The following is a 15,108-nucleotide window of genomic DNA, read 5'->3' as shown; positions in this document are numbered from 1 at the left end:
AAAACAGATTTCGTTCTTTCCAACTATTTGTGAATTTAGTTAAAAGCTCTGTTTTATTGCTGTAACGTTACTTACTAAAAATATGGAGTTTATATCAGGTCCGTGCTCTTAATTACAGTTTATGAGGGCAGGCAGGGTCAGGCTGGATTTTTTTCCAATCTAAGCTCTAGCTAGAGCGATGGATTACTGTTGTTCTTATTAAAATATTGTATTATTATCTATATATTAACAGTAAGTGAGATATTTTAAGCAGTAAGCTGACAAAACAGGCTGGAGCGGCTGATGTTGGGATACACATTCCTGTGGTATTGACATATAAATATAAAACTTCTGGTGTCTTATAAATATTTACGCATTATTTATATCTCTCCTATAAAGCTTTTATTTTGGTCAGTAACACTCTTGTGTTTATTTACTATCAGTGTAAATGACCAGTGTTTGCTTAGGCGTGAATGTAATTAGGGGAATCTGTACCAGGTTTGCCTGGCACCTGTGTGGCATTAATGTGGCTTTTGGCCGCGCCCAATATCGGTATCGCCGATCGGCCGATCGAGGTGAAAGACGATCGGAATCGGCCCCAAAAACACTGATTGGTCCATCTCTATTAAACGGTATATCGGGCAGCCCTAGTTCGGAAGCTCACTTGCTTAGATAGCCTCTGGTACAGATACACAGTGTATCAAACAGCTCAGTACAGCCGTTTCTGACTAACTTACCTGAGTACTGGTGATAAAAACCAGTTTCTGAGAGAGCAAAATCTTAATGCAGACTCCATTGCTTAAAACTCCACACACATTTTCAGAGAGGGACTTAGATTTAGCGAAAGCCCCCATCCTGTGGCCATCTTAAATGCACAAGGATTAATGAGCTATTTTGACTTAACACAAATCAGAAATTTGACACATAATACAAGTCATTTTTATGTAATACCGTCCTTGTTTGAAGATATTGGTAAAATATTTTCAATGCAATAAAAAAGGATTTTTTTGTATGCAACCAAAACTGAACGTTTGCCTGAAGGCTGAATACCAAACAGGAATTCCAATTTTCATTAATTTAGACTTTTTTCACCCCTGATTGAATTCAACAGCATAAATGTAGTCTATGTGTCTTTTTCAGGGTTTGTAGGACCTTTTCAGAGCATTCTCAGTAAAACTTTACCAGTGATGTCAGTAACGCGTTACTTAGTAACGCGTTACTCTAATCTGACCCTTTTTTTCAGTAACGAGTAATCTAACGCGTTACTATTTCCAATCCAGTAATCAGATTAAAGTTACTTATTTAAGTCACTGTGCGTTACTCTCTCTCTCTCTCTCTCTCTCTCCACCTCATCTCCTCCACACACACACACACACACACACACACACACACACACACACACACACACACCGCTCCCTTACCCATTCCCCCTCCGCTCTTCCCCAATCACACGCGTCTCGCTTTCTCGCGCTCGGCGTGTCTTTAGTTTCCGCCCGTTTTCGTTTTTCGCCAGTTCTCTTTATTAAAGCGGTTTTTTTTGCGGCCGAGTCCCAATTCACTAGCCAGGGCAGCGGTCTACCACAAATTTGATTGGCAGAGGAGAGCATTTAAAGATTTTACACCACACGTGATTGGAAGTTCACTGCGCGTATACCGTAAAGACAAGAAAATTTTCGGTGCTTCAAATGAACACTGTCAGAATTATATCCTTCTCAGTAGTTGGGTCCGGTATGGGTCCGTATTGGACAACGTCTGGGTCCGGACCCGGACCGCAGTCTGCAAATATGTGATCCCTGGTCTAGACCATATACACGGTTCTGTTTTATAAAACCACTCCTTGCTGCCCTGCAGAGAACAACAAGTTCAATGTTCAGTTTTACAGTGTTAAATATGTCAGGTCAAGAAAGACTTTCTTTATTTTATATATTTGTTATAAAAACAAGTATTTATGTTTAGTAAAATCAAGAAAGACCATATTTTATTTCTTATTAAAAAAAATTATGTTAATTTTTTTATTTTTATAAAAAAAAAACGTTTTTTTTTAGGAAATCGTTCAACTTAATAGAGATAAATTGTTGCTGTTAAAAATGCATTTTCCAATAAAGGGAATAATGGCAAAACTGGTTATAATGTTTATGTTAAGGCGGCGGGAGGTGGTGTCTGCAGCTGCTGAAAGTAACTAATAAAGTAACTTGTAAAGTAACTTAGTTACTTTTAAAATCAAGTAATCCATAAAGTAACTAAGTTACTTTTTAAAGGAGTAATCAGTAATCAGTAATCGGATTACTTTTTCAAAGTAACTATACCATCACTGAACTTTACACCAGAGATTTTTTTCTTTTTAGCACCAATCTCAGCTTGTGTGAAATTGCGTGATGGTTTGAGCCTATTGAGGCTTTTCGTGGCAAGTTGGTGTTTCTCACACCCAAGGTCTCTAACTGGATGATCTTCTTGCATAGTTTGTAGCAGGATTTATATAAATTACAGGGAAAATCTTGCAGCCAAGTGTGAAAACTGCTGTTATCAATCATTAAAAACACACTTTCAAATGTTTTTCACTAAAAGCAGCTGAACTCCAGAAGCGTTACTCTGGTGACTGAGGCAGGAGATATTTACGGATGTATTTGGAGTGCAGGTAATGGGCAAACATGGCCGTTTCCTGCATGCAGTCATCATGGGATTTGTAGTTCAATCAAACGATACCAACACAGCCACCAGAAATACAGAGAACACAGAAGTAACTTCCCATTAGACTACGCTTCTCATGAATTAACACACAAAAGGAGAGAGCTAACATTTAACATCTGACAAAATTACATTTAAAGACCTTTTTTTTCTTCTTAAAACGCTAAAGATATCTTAGGTTTTTTTTTAAAACCCTGCAGAAACACTGTTTTTTTGCTTAAAAAAACAGCAATTTCAAACTACAGTTCAAAAATATTTATTGAACATTCAACATATCTTTGAGTAATTATGGTTTGTAGAGTATGTAGAGTAATTTTTTTTTTTTTTTTTTTACCAAAATTGTTCAGCCCTACTGCAGCTGAAGTTAATACATCATTCTGTGCACTTTTTTCTCAAGGACACTGTAAAGTATTGGACTTGCTAAAAACCTTAAAAGGCCTTTCAAGGCAGTAGTGGTGTGTTGTCAAGGACGTGCAGCCTCCCCCTCCCAGTTCAGACAAACAGTTCAATAAATCTCTGTCATGATGAGCAACTTTCAGGGAACAACAAAACAGATCTGAGAAAAACAGATTTACACATCTCTACATCATTACTACCATGAAGCAACTGTTTAAAGGTTTAACTGAATCATGAGCACAGCAGTTATGTGCACTCGGTGCTCAAGCACTTATTTATTCATGATAAGAAAATATTTAAACTATTCAAGAGTCAATCTTAATAGACATAAAATGCAAATGACCACCTCATCTGCATGTTTCCAACAGAGGCTTTTAAAGAAGCACATCATCGTTGATACCAGGTGCAGTAACCGTATTAGTCTGTCTCTCAAATGTGCCAATCCTGCCTTAAAGTAAATAAGAATGACCATAAGTACCAACCATTAATACAAACATTTATTTCATCATATAAAAAACACCCCAATGTAATTTAGTGGAAGACTGAAACTACCTGTAATGCCGCTGAATCACTTGTCAGTATTTGCAAGTTGGACCGGCCAAAGAAAACGGAATATTTGAGATAAGACTGTCAACTGATAATCTATTCTGAGGTAGAGTGCAAGTTGTTGGCCTCAAAGTTGAAGACATCTGTGGATTATTAACTACAGCTAAAAGTATTTGTGTTAAACTCATTCGTCTGACTCTCTATGGGGTTACAGCAACCAACGTCCTTCCACCTTCATAGAAAACATTATTTTAGAAAAAATGGATTAAAATAAAGCAAGTCCATAATAGTACACCACAAAACAGGATCTGCACAATACTGGTGTCAATCAATTAAAAAACTAAACTAAGCTTTTAATAATAAGTATTTAAATGTAAACTAAAGATTCAGAATTAAATTATACTAATATACATAGAAATAACTGTCTAAAAATGCATTAAATCACAACAATATTCTGTGATTAATCATGTCTAAAATCAAAACTTAACTTTTTAAAATTACATTTACTTGCATCCGCGTATATAAATTGTGTTTTGGGCCGTCTGTGTATTCCTGCTGCTCTGACACTTAACAGCCTTCTTTTCATCTGTACCAATTAAATCTGTAGTAGTGTATTTTACACACTATAAGGCACGCCATCAACAAACAAGGAACACTGGATTTTAAGGTGTGCCGAATTTTAAGGTGCACCAGATTTTAAGGTGCATTAAGCAAAACAAAACAGTCAGATAAGTAAAACTTTATTCAACTTATTAACAATAAAATACAAAACAATACACTCACTTTCTTAGTTCAATAATTTCCACAAATTCTTCACATTTACTGTCTGAGTTTAACGTTTGTGTAACTAAAGCATCAATAATGCTTGGAAGCCAAATAGTGGCATAACTTTCCCGGCAGTGCCTTCCTGTCCCAAAATACGCAAGCTCCCACCTTAAACGAACACTTAATTTTTTTTTTTTTCTGTTTTTCTCATCAAAATGGCCTTACACATTTAATCCAGGGAAAGCACATCACATCCCATTCTTATTACCTGAACACACTGCTGCATCCCAAAACATATAAAAGACAAAAACCTATGAATGTTCAGATCCAATTAATGCTAACAAGATCTTTCTGTTTGTATATGTAATGCAGGGTAAGGTAGAGCAAGGAATGATGTAGAGTGAGACAGAGAAAGATAGCGTGAGGAACTGACGTAGAGTAATGTAAAGAATGGCAGAGTGAGGTAGAGTAATGTAAAGAATGGCAGAGTGACGTAGAGTAATGTAAAGCGAGGCAGAGTGAGGTAGAGCGAGAGAGTGACGTAGAGTAATGTAATGCGAGGCAGAGTGACGTAGAGTAATGTAATGCGAGGCAGAGTGACGTAGAGTAATGTAATGCGAGGCAGAGTGACGTAGAGTAATGTAATGCGAGGCAGAGTGACGTAGAGTAATGTAATGCGAGGCAGAGTGACGTAGAGTAATGTAAAGCGAGGCAGAGTGACGTAGAGTAATGTAAAGAATGGCAGAGTGACGTAGGGTAATGTAAAGAATAGCAGAGTGACGTAGAGTAATGTAAAACGAGGCAGAGTGACGTAGAGTAATGTAAAGAATGGCAGAGTGACGTAGAGTAATGTAAAGCGAGGCAGAGTGACGTAGAGTGATGTAAAGCGAGGCAGAGTGAGGTAAAGCGAGAGAGTGACGTAGAGTAATGTAAAGCATGGCAGAGTGATGTAGAGTAATGTAAAGCGAGGCAAAGTAAGGTAAAGTGAGAGAGTGAGGTAGAGTAATGTAAAGCGATGCAGAGCGAGGTAGAGTAAGGCAGAATGAGGCAGAGTGACGCAGAGCATAGGAGAGTGAGGCAGAATAAGGTAGAGTAAGGTAGAGTAATGTAGAACAAGACTGGATAAAAGTAAATTGAAGTAGAATTCACATTGAACACAAAACAACTACTTAGTCTGAGAAATACAAGAGGTTTCTACACCTGTGAAAAAGTGTTTTACACAATATATATTTTTATCAGTTTTATATACCTTTAGATAATATGTTATGTAAAATCTTTAAAATACCATCTGAGAACTCTCCTCAGTGCTGCAGACTGGGAAATAATGTCTATTAATAGAACTGTTACTTGATCCCATTACAATATGCTCAGACTGATCCTGATTCACTGGATCTTAAACAAAGAAACTTAAACAAACCCGATTATTAAGTGTAATCTTGATTCACAGAGAGTCTCCTCATCTTACACACAGTGTTCTGACCACAACTACTGCAGAAATACACTTCACTTTAAACAAATATTAGGAATAGCACATCCAGCAAAATAGAATCGTAACAAAGTTAAACAATGAAAAGAAGAAATGGCAGAAATGTACCATTGTGTTGGTGATAAAAAGAAAATACATTAAACAAGAGTGAAGGGAACTTCCATTTACAGTCTAAAATGTCAATGATAATGTGTTAAGCACCAATGCCAATATTATAAATGTATTTATCTGCCAATGTTGATGTACACATTATTTATAGAACAATTAGACACCCCAGTTTAACTTTAGAAACAAATGTTAATGTCTTTGCCTCAACCTTTAACTTTTAGCTTTCCACCAACTGCATAAATTTAGTTTTCAATTTTTTTAGATTCAAATATTTTTTGCTAACTGGTCATAGACTTACATAGACTGCTTACAATATATCTATTAAAACTAATACAAATAAATAAAAATGAGCTCAAATCAATGGATATTAAAGTATCACGGCCAGTGTGCACCAATTGTAGTAGCGTAGTCATCTGTGCTTGTTTCTTTTTCAGCATATAAAAAAATAAGTATCATTTCAAAAAAGCCAAATCATCAAAAAAAAAAAAAAAAAAAAAAAAAAAAAAAACTATTATCAGGCGATAACAATATAATTCCGAAATCAATGTGCATCCCTGATTCATAGTGTGAGCTGCTCATATACACTCTAAAAGTGGTTTGTCTGTTCAAAAAATAGCTTGTTATTGCTTGCAATTTTTTATTTATTTTTTTTAACTCAAATAAATACTTTGAATTACAGATGGGGAATTTTTTAACCAATATCGGTACTCTACCGACCAGGATTCCAGTTCAGAGTGTAATACCAGCAGCAGCTTTAGACTCCAGATATTTTAGTGTAGAAACACAGTGTAGCACAGTTAGTAGTAATGTGAGTAAAGCCTGTGTGGTGAAGGATGGGGGTACAGTTGCATGGTCAAATTTAATCAGTTTAATCAGTTTAATTTAGCACATGCAGAAAATTCACCAGCCAGCAAGCTATCCTGCAGCAGCTAGCTGTGTAAACTAGTAAGATTTAGCTGTTGGTTTGTTTGGAGATATTTCAGTCTGTAAAAGCTGAAAGTTAAGCTGCAAGATGGAGATACGCTTACTTTACACAATTAACTTTTAATTAAGCACCTGAATTGGCTCCAGGTGTGAGCAGTAAGGGTTTTATGACATGTAGAGCAGGCTGCAAACTCTCACTCCTGCTTTACAGAAACACAGAGCCAAGCAGCATATGACATAAAGTCTAAGGGATCACAGAGAAGCTGCTTAACTTATATTAATATATATTAATTAATATATAATAATTATATTTTATTCACAAGCGGCAGACTGTTTCTTTCGACATCATGATAAAACCTTAAGCACAACACCAACGGTAATACTTCTTACATGCAAAAGCATTGGTATCGCAATATGTATTGGTATCGGCACTTGCATATCGGAATCAGTACATGGAATCAAATAAATAGAAAGCCGTGTGGAGAAACCACTTTTTAAATGTAAAAGGTTTTTAAACATGGTGCCTGAATGCAGTTTTGAAGGTCAGCTATGTACTTCTAGAAAACATACAACACAAACAGCCTGGACTTCAGCTCTGGACCTCAGTGTACAGCTGTGGCTACAAACGGCACAGCGAACTGAGACCGTCAGGAGTATTAGGAATGTGCATTTCTTACTCTCCTAGAAGCTCTAACCTGAATAAATACACCCTACATATAATACACTCACAACACCTTTGTGTCTGCCTGGCAACTCTGTTGACTTACTTTAGAAGCAAACATCAAGACAATCTCTTATCAAAGATAGATGATAATGATTATTTCATTTCATAAGTAGGTAGTCATAATTTTACGTTTTTTCATTCTTAGTTCTGTGAATCCAGATTCTGACGGTTTCAGCTTTTCTTCCTCTTGTTTGAATGGCGTCTGTTCTGTGTGTAATGCTCTTGTGTGTGCGTGAGACATACCAGCCTTTTCTTTTTTGATTGGATGGGCAAAGCGCAGTGGCCGTTACTGAGTTGAGCTTTAATGACCTTTTTTTTTTTGCTGTAGACTGAGTTCAACACAGCACAACCCATCATGGCAGCTTTCAGTACTGAAAGGAATAGGATGTGGTAAGGCTAAAGCCCTGTCATTTATTCTCATTTGTACCCGTTTAGATTTGCTAGCTGACATTTACTTCAGAGTTCACTTTTTTACTTCCTTGCTTATTTATTCCATTGTTTAAACACACACACAGCCTCACTGTTAATCTGCTGTATCAACTTTTCCGTCTTGAGATTATTAGTTACTCAAATCAGGATTGACATTTATTTATGATGCAGTTTTTTTGTGAAGACATACTCAACTCACAAAAAAAGACGAGACTATAACATGATTTTAACAATATTATTTTTTTATTTCAAAGTTAAATATATTATTCAAAATATTTTATTTGACTGAAAAACAGAAAATGCAAAAATGCAGGTGATTTAAAAAAAAAAAAACGATTTTGTAAGTAATGATCTTGTAATGATCTTGTAGGTGTGTGTGGCTCACCTGGGCAGAGAGGTGCTGCTGTTTGTTGCTCAAAATAATCCAACATTTGTTTTTGGTGCAAAAGTCTTGTGATCTTTTGATTTTTTGAGATATCGTAGCACGACACCTCATCACACCCTCATTTTCTGCAATTTAAAGTTTTGTCAGCTTCACAAGTAGCACAAAAAGCTGCATGCCAATGTACATTTTGACCAGTAACTGCCTTTTAAAGTCACTTTAAAAACCCAATTCACTACATCGGGTGCAACTTTGGGTTTATGCCATAGCACCACATCACCGCTTTTTCAACCTCACAATGCACCGTACTAGACATTGAACACCTACAATTAGGGCTGCATGATATTCTGTGTATAGTATACTGCGATACTAAAAATACATTAATGTTTCAGAGGTCAGTAATCTATCATGTCTCATAACATGATACAACAATGCAGGCTGTATATCAAAGAAGCTGTAAAATAAATGATATAGTGTAGACATAATCTTTCTTTGGTATTTTTTTTTCCCTTAGGGTTAGGGTTTAGGGTTTTCTCAGCAGAATGTTTATTTATGATTTGTTTGTCTTTGAATATTTTTAAGTGTTGTATTTTGATTAAAAAAAGTGAATATTTAAAGTTTTAAATTAAACTTGTATTATTATGTTTTCAAATGATCATATCTTCAGGCAAATAAAAAGGTCTTAAATTGACAATAATATCGTTTACCTCAATTATTTTTGGGACAATATATCGTCAACACAAAAATAGTTATTGTGACAGGCCTACCTACAATCTCTCGAACTCTTCAGTTTAAAGATTTCCATTCAGTGTCTCCTAAGATTCATTTTTTTTGTGCGACACATTCTGCTATCATACACACAACAATATGTAATCACTACCTTGTGGAATCATGTTCCCTATAAACAGGCTACACACAGATTTCTGTGAAACATCCTCACAGAGATGTGGGTGCAACCAGTGCACAAAAGTTAACAGAAAGCACTGGAGAGCAACCATGGCAAATGACAGATATGCCATAAAAAAAACTGGATCCTCCACAGAGAAGATAAAAAAAAATGTTTAATCTCATTTTTCTATTATAGAGATAACTGCATATATCACTGGTGGCCAATCTGAGAGACATGGTAAAGACTGATCATTTCTTACCATTACTTAATTAAATTAGTGAATCTGAGGAAATCCAAGCAGTCATCAAGACTTCCAGTGTAATCTACCTAATCAAAGCATTTCACTGCCCACAACACTCATAAATTAGCATAAAAAAATTTAACTTAGTTGCCAGCCACTTCCTCATTGTCTACGCCGTAATGTTATGTACAGGAGTTTGAAAACACATCAAAAACAGATTAATTGGGAAAAATCAATTACTTTACAGGCTAGTCAGTTCAGTTGGTGGTCATCTTTGCAACGCCACAGAACCGTTATATTCAATCATAAAAGACCAGCCTTGCATCTCTTTTAATGGGGAGAGACCAAATATACAAACCAAATGTCAAATTACAATTTCAAGTTGTACAAATGCCTGATTAAATCTGACAAATATCTCCTGACCTCATTCGTTTTGACTCACGCACAAAAAAAAAATATTTTTGCTTGGGCTACTGCGCTTACACAGATCTCATCGAGGAGAGGTGTCCACACTAGCACAGTGAAGCACATTGCAAGCAGAAAACTCATTATAATTCAATCAGCGTTTGGTCTCCTGATTGTTAACGTCTATGGTTAAATGTATATCTAGGATTGGGTCGATGTGGCCCTAAAATCATTTCACAATATTTTTCGTTAATTTGTTAAAAATAATTAACAAATTACTACTTATATAAATATACTACTTCAACAAAATAAATATTAAAATTTTATTGTTTGATCCTTTTCTGGCACACAATAAATACAACAGCAAGTATTAGTTTGAAATATCAAGACATACTGATGCAGATAAAAAAAAAAAAGATCAGTCAATACCAAAATAATTAGGATATCATTGTACATCCCTAACTCTAACCCAAACACAGAAGCACAAGCACTAAAAAAGTAAGTTTTACAATACATATTCATAATCTTACAGACATACCTGGAGAACACAACACAGTAGCTAACAAGTGGTAGCATTAAAACATAAAACACAGACCTTAATAACACAAGCTCTGTGATTCTGACTAAATATAAAAAGCTGTAAATGTTACCTACACTTACACATTGTATAAAACCCCTTATTAAAACACTGGAATACACACTGATTATTACACAGCCTGCAATTCTGGATAACTATGAATAATGTTTATCTTAAAAATAGATATTTGTAAAAAGGACTTGCGAGTGAACCCTAGCTAACTCCTTTAAAGCATAGGAGATGTGTGGTACAGTTCTGTATGCGTGTCAGTGGAGTAAGGCACAGTAATCTCATAGGATTCTCTAGAAGATGACTTCAGCCAAGGACAGAGACTAATCTGCAGATTAGTCAGCACATCAGTAGTAGGTACTGTCTGTCACATTCACTAGCTGTACCAATCAGGTAACACTGATTATTTTGTACATTCTGTTTAACACTTCTGACGTTGATTATGATAGCACCTACTGAACTAATCACTGCCAGTTCTAACTGCATGTTAGAAAGTCTAGGAGAGTAGTTCACAAACTTGTAAACGTCATTTTATAGGAACTCATAGCTGACAGCTTTCTCAGAAAGCTTAAGACAAAGAAAAAATGACAGACATGCAGTTTAGTGTAGAACCTCAATTCACTGTGCTGTAAAATCTACTCAACAGAAGCTACTGTGTATTACTTAGTAACTGGTTGGTTAAGCATATCTTATTTCCTGAGTTCCACGTAAATGATATTAGTCATTATCTGGGCTGCAACTAATGAGTATTTTGGTAGTTGGCTAATCTTTCCATAATTCTTTTTTAACTAGCCGATTACTCAACGGATATCGGATAACGGATAGTTGCTGTTTTTCCTGATGTGAGGCTCCAGTTTATCCCAAATCACTATCTCAGTTGGGTTTAGTTTAGTTTTTTTTTTTAACTATGCAATTCATTGTGTGCCTTTTAATTATTTTGAGGTATTTGACATTACTCTACAATGAAGAAAAAGTGAAAAGAAATAAAGAAAAACTGTGAATGAGAGGGTGTGTCCAAACTTTTGACTGGTACTATATGTATGTATATATCCATATATCTATCTAATCTACCTAAATTTTACAATTAAATCAGAGGTCATCTGGTTTATCACTATGGGATGCTTGGGATACACACACGGTCCCACAGTCTGCCAGCCAGACACCGCAGATAAAGTGCTGCATAAGCTCTTCCAGGCTAAATTAGCTAAAGAGCTTACCATTATCTTAAATGGATAGCACCCTATTAACTAAATACTGTATTTTTCATTAGTTAAGACAAGAAAACAGAGATTATGAGTTCATAGCCAACTATATGATGGAAGACAGCTGTGGGACAGTCGTTATTATTATTCAGATAACAGATAGCTTTAAAATAGCAAGCTACCACCCCCAGTTCATAAGAATGAATGTAGCTAGTTTTATTTAACAGTAAAAAAAGGGTGTCTTTATCTAGCTTTTTGGCAAAATTACAGTATATTTACATCCTCAGATTACTAAATTAAAAAATTAAACACATCTAACGTTGGTTAATTAACTAAAGAGTAATAAGATGACTGACAGGCTAACAGCAAGTGTGATAACTGGCTAAGTTAAATAGGTTATCTAGCTAGTTACCAAGCTAGCAAGCTACTAGCCTAGCATGCAAGCTAGTTAGCTATGTTTTATGAAAAGAAATCACAATTAACGTTAGCCAGGCCTTGAGGTAGTTCAAGAACGTTAGCTAGCTAGGTTAGGTTAGTTGTCACCAAGACGCTGGTAAAAACACAACCCTACCCAATATAATAGAGAAAATCCCAGCAAGCTAACAGCTAAACCGGCTAGCTAGCCTAGCGTTAGCCTCTCCTACCTGGCTGCTGCTGTAGTGTCCAAGGCGTTAGCTAGCTCCCAACCAGGCAGCTGAGAGCCGGACCGCCCAGCAGAACGAATCAGGGATCCGGTAATCCGCCGCTGAGCTCCTGCCTGCGACCCGTCCCTCTAGCGGCGCCTGGAAGCGGGGAGCTGCTCAGTGCTGAAACTCACGGGGACAAAGGCCTGGCCTGACACCGCTCTCTGCCTCCAGTCCCGCTCCTGACATTAATACGAGCAGGAGATAAAGAATTAATAAGGCGCTCCGGGGGGGAAGTAGTTACGCGGGTCCGGCGGAGAGCCGGAGTTTTGACGGATTGGGCTGGAGCTGCTGGCTGGTGGTGCTGAGGAGATGTTGACGCAGTCAGCCGGTGGGGGCGTCGAGTACAGACAGTTACCACCCGACCCGCGCTGCCCTCTGCTGGTTCACCACATTAATCCACACATAAACATTACCACCTTCATAATGAGGCAGCGAGGGCTGTCTGTCTCTCCTGATCAGGCATGTACAGTATAAACTACTGGAGTACTGGAATACTTTATACATGTAAAACGTTGTAGTCGTAGGTTCGAATAAGAATCTGTAAATAAATGAATTACCATATTTTTCACTCCATAAGGCGCATTATCAATAAACGTCTGTTTTCTGGTCTATTTTTATACATCGGGCACACCGGATTAAAAGGCGCATTAAGCGACACTAGTAAGGATGCCTACATCAGTGTGAGCAAGGGTGTCTCCATGTTTCCTTTTTAATAGGGGAAGTGCCTAAGTAAACAAAATAAGTATTTTAAAGTCAAACGAGCACTGGATGTTAATTCACGCAGATTTCACTCTCAAAAAAACTGTTTATTTGGGTGAGTAAAGCACTTCTGTATTTACAGTAATCTACCCAGATAGCAACAGTACGTTGGCCCAACGTTGGCAAATGTCGCCTATGTCGCACGTCGAAATTGGTTGACAGTATTTTTAGAACGTTGGATTAAGGTCGTTAAGGAGCGGAGGTCGGCGTCAAAATGCCAACGTTTTTCCAACGTCAGCTCCACGTTGGTCTTTAGCTTATTCCCAACCAGCCAAGTCTCACACACGAATATTGGAGCACAGCGTGCGTGTGTGTGTGCGTGCGCGCGTGCGTGCGTTCACGGGAAACACACAAAAACCCACAGGGCACAGAATACAAACACACTCACATTTCTATTAGAGCAGCGAACACACACACACACACAGGAGATCGGTGTCAAAATGCCAACGTTTTCCCAACGTCAGCTCCACGTTGGTCTGTAGGTTATGCCCAAACTCGGGTTCAAGTAGCTACCCGAGAAAGGTGCAGCGTTCTGTACGACCGCGCACACACACCTACCCAAAAAAATGCCACACCAGTTTTGGAGCAGGACTGGACCACGGCAGGCTGCTGCGTGTGTGTGTGTTTATGTGTGTATATACAAGGAGCACTTCAGCTGTCACAGGGCAGGGTAGCAAGTTATAATAAAGTTTCAGAATAAGCTAACTTACAGACCAACGAACTTAAATAGTTTATATACATTATCTAAAAAGTATTGCATATATTAATATCAACCATTTTTTTATTTATTTTTTTAGATGTATGGCTTATTATAGCTCACTACACAAATCCAACCCTTTATCCAGTTGTTAAATGCAGTTTTACTTTATAATAGCCATGTTGCTAGCATATTTATTGTTAAAACAGTTTAACTGTTTAACAGTTTGCTGTATAAATGGAAATTACAAGTAACTTTTACTTGTTTTTTTTAACAAAATACTTAATTGTACTTTCTGAAATTAAAGGAATGTTATAGAAGAATGTTGGCCGTCGAAATTCGACGTCAGACCAACGTTGGTCTGTGGTTATTTTTAGAACGTTGGATAAAGGTTGTTAAGGAGCGGAGGTCGGCGTCAAAATGCCAACGTTTTTCCAACGTCAGCTCCACGTTGGTCACTTAATTATATCTGGTAAAACTGTGAGAAACCTTGGGGTCATCTTTGACTCAATTCTTTCGTTTGATGCTCACATATGTTCATAGGCGTAGGAACCGGGGGGATGGGTGGGACATGTCAGGTGGATTTGTCCCCCCAAAAAATGATATCAGTTCGCTCAGGTCAGCTGTACTATTAATGAGGAGACAGACCGGACCAATCACGGAGCCGGTTCAGGTATTAAGTCACGCCTCTCAGTAGAAACAGCCAATCAGCTTGCTGGTTTTGCGGCGCACGGAGCAGAGGCAGTTTGCTGTTGGGGAAGCCCCGCCCCCTCGCTGTGAGATTTAGCAGCGGGATCGGGACGCAGCAGCTTCAGCTGATTTTAAAACAGATATGGATATACGGAGATTTTTCTAAAAGAAAGGTAACAATAGGCTAACCACTTCAACTGTGATGATATGTTTCTGATAGCTGGTTAAAAATACACGTCTCTGAATCAGCACACAGTTTAAACCCACTGTGATTAATAAACTGCAGCTGTGTTAGTGTGTAAGCTTATCTTTGGAATTAGCTAGATTGGGAGTCAGGGTTAAAGGAAAAAAATAAAATATATATGTAATGTTTCCCTGTACCTGATCAGCTAATCACTTTAATTTTCAAACTGTTTATTCATTTAGGATTACAGGACTTACTGTGAGCTATAATGAACGCAAATTGATTTAACTAACTAGTTATACACTAGTTATACACACCACTCATCAGACGCTCCAGACCAGTTCA

At 37.3% G+C, this 15,108-nt stretch overlaps 1 protein-coding gene across 4 annotated transcripts in view; it reads right to left on the bottom strand.

Annotated features, from left to right (window-relative positions):
• The window catches only part of tmem63ba (transmembrane protein 63Ba), a 63,839-nt gene extending 51,063 nt beyond the window's left edge, over nucleotides 1-12,776 (bottom strand). For all 4 annotated transcript variants that reach the window (XM_049481749.1, XM_007228756.4, XM_049481750.1 and 1 more), the window contains exon 1: nucleotides 12,392-12,776. The gene's annotated coding sequence lies outside the window, so the exon portion shown is untranslated. The remainder of the gene's footprint in view (nucleotides 1-12,391) is intronic.
• Between the last annotated feature and the right edge of the window lie 2,332 nt (nucleotides 12,777-15,108).

Source organism: Astyanax mexicanus, chromosome 7, assembly GCF_023375975.1.
Source record: "Astyanax mexicanus isolate ESR-SI-001 chromosome 7, AstMex3_surface, whole genome shotgun sequence".
Lineage (NCBI taxonomy): Eukaryota > Metazoa > Chordata > Actinopteri > Characiformes > Acestrorhamphidae > Astyanax > Astyanax mexicanus.
This window is presented reverse-complemented; position numbering and strand designations above follow the sequence as displayed.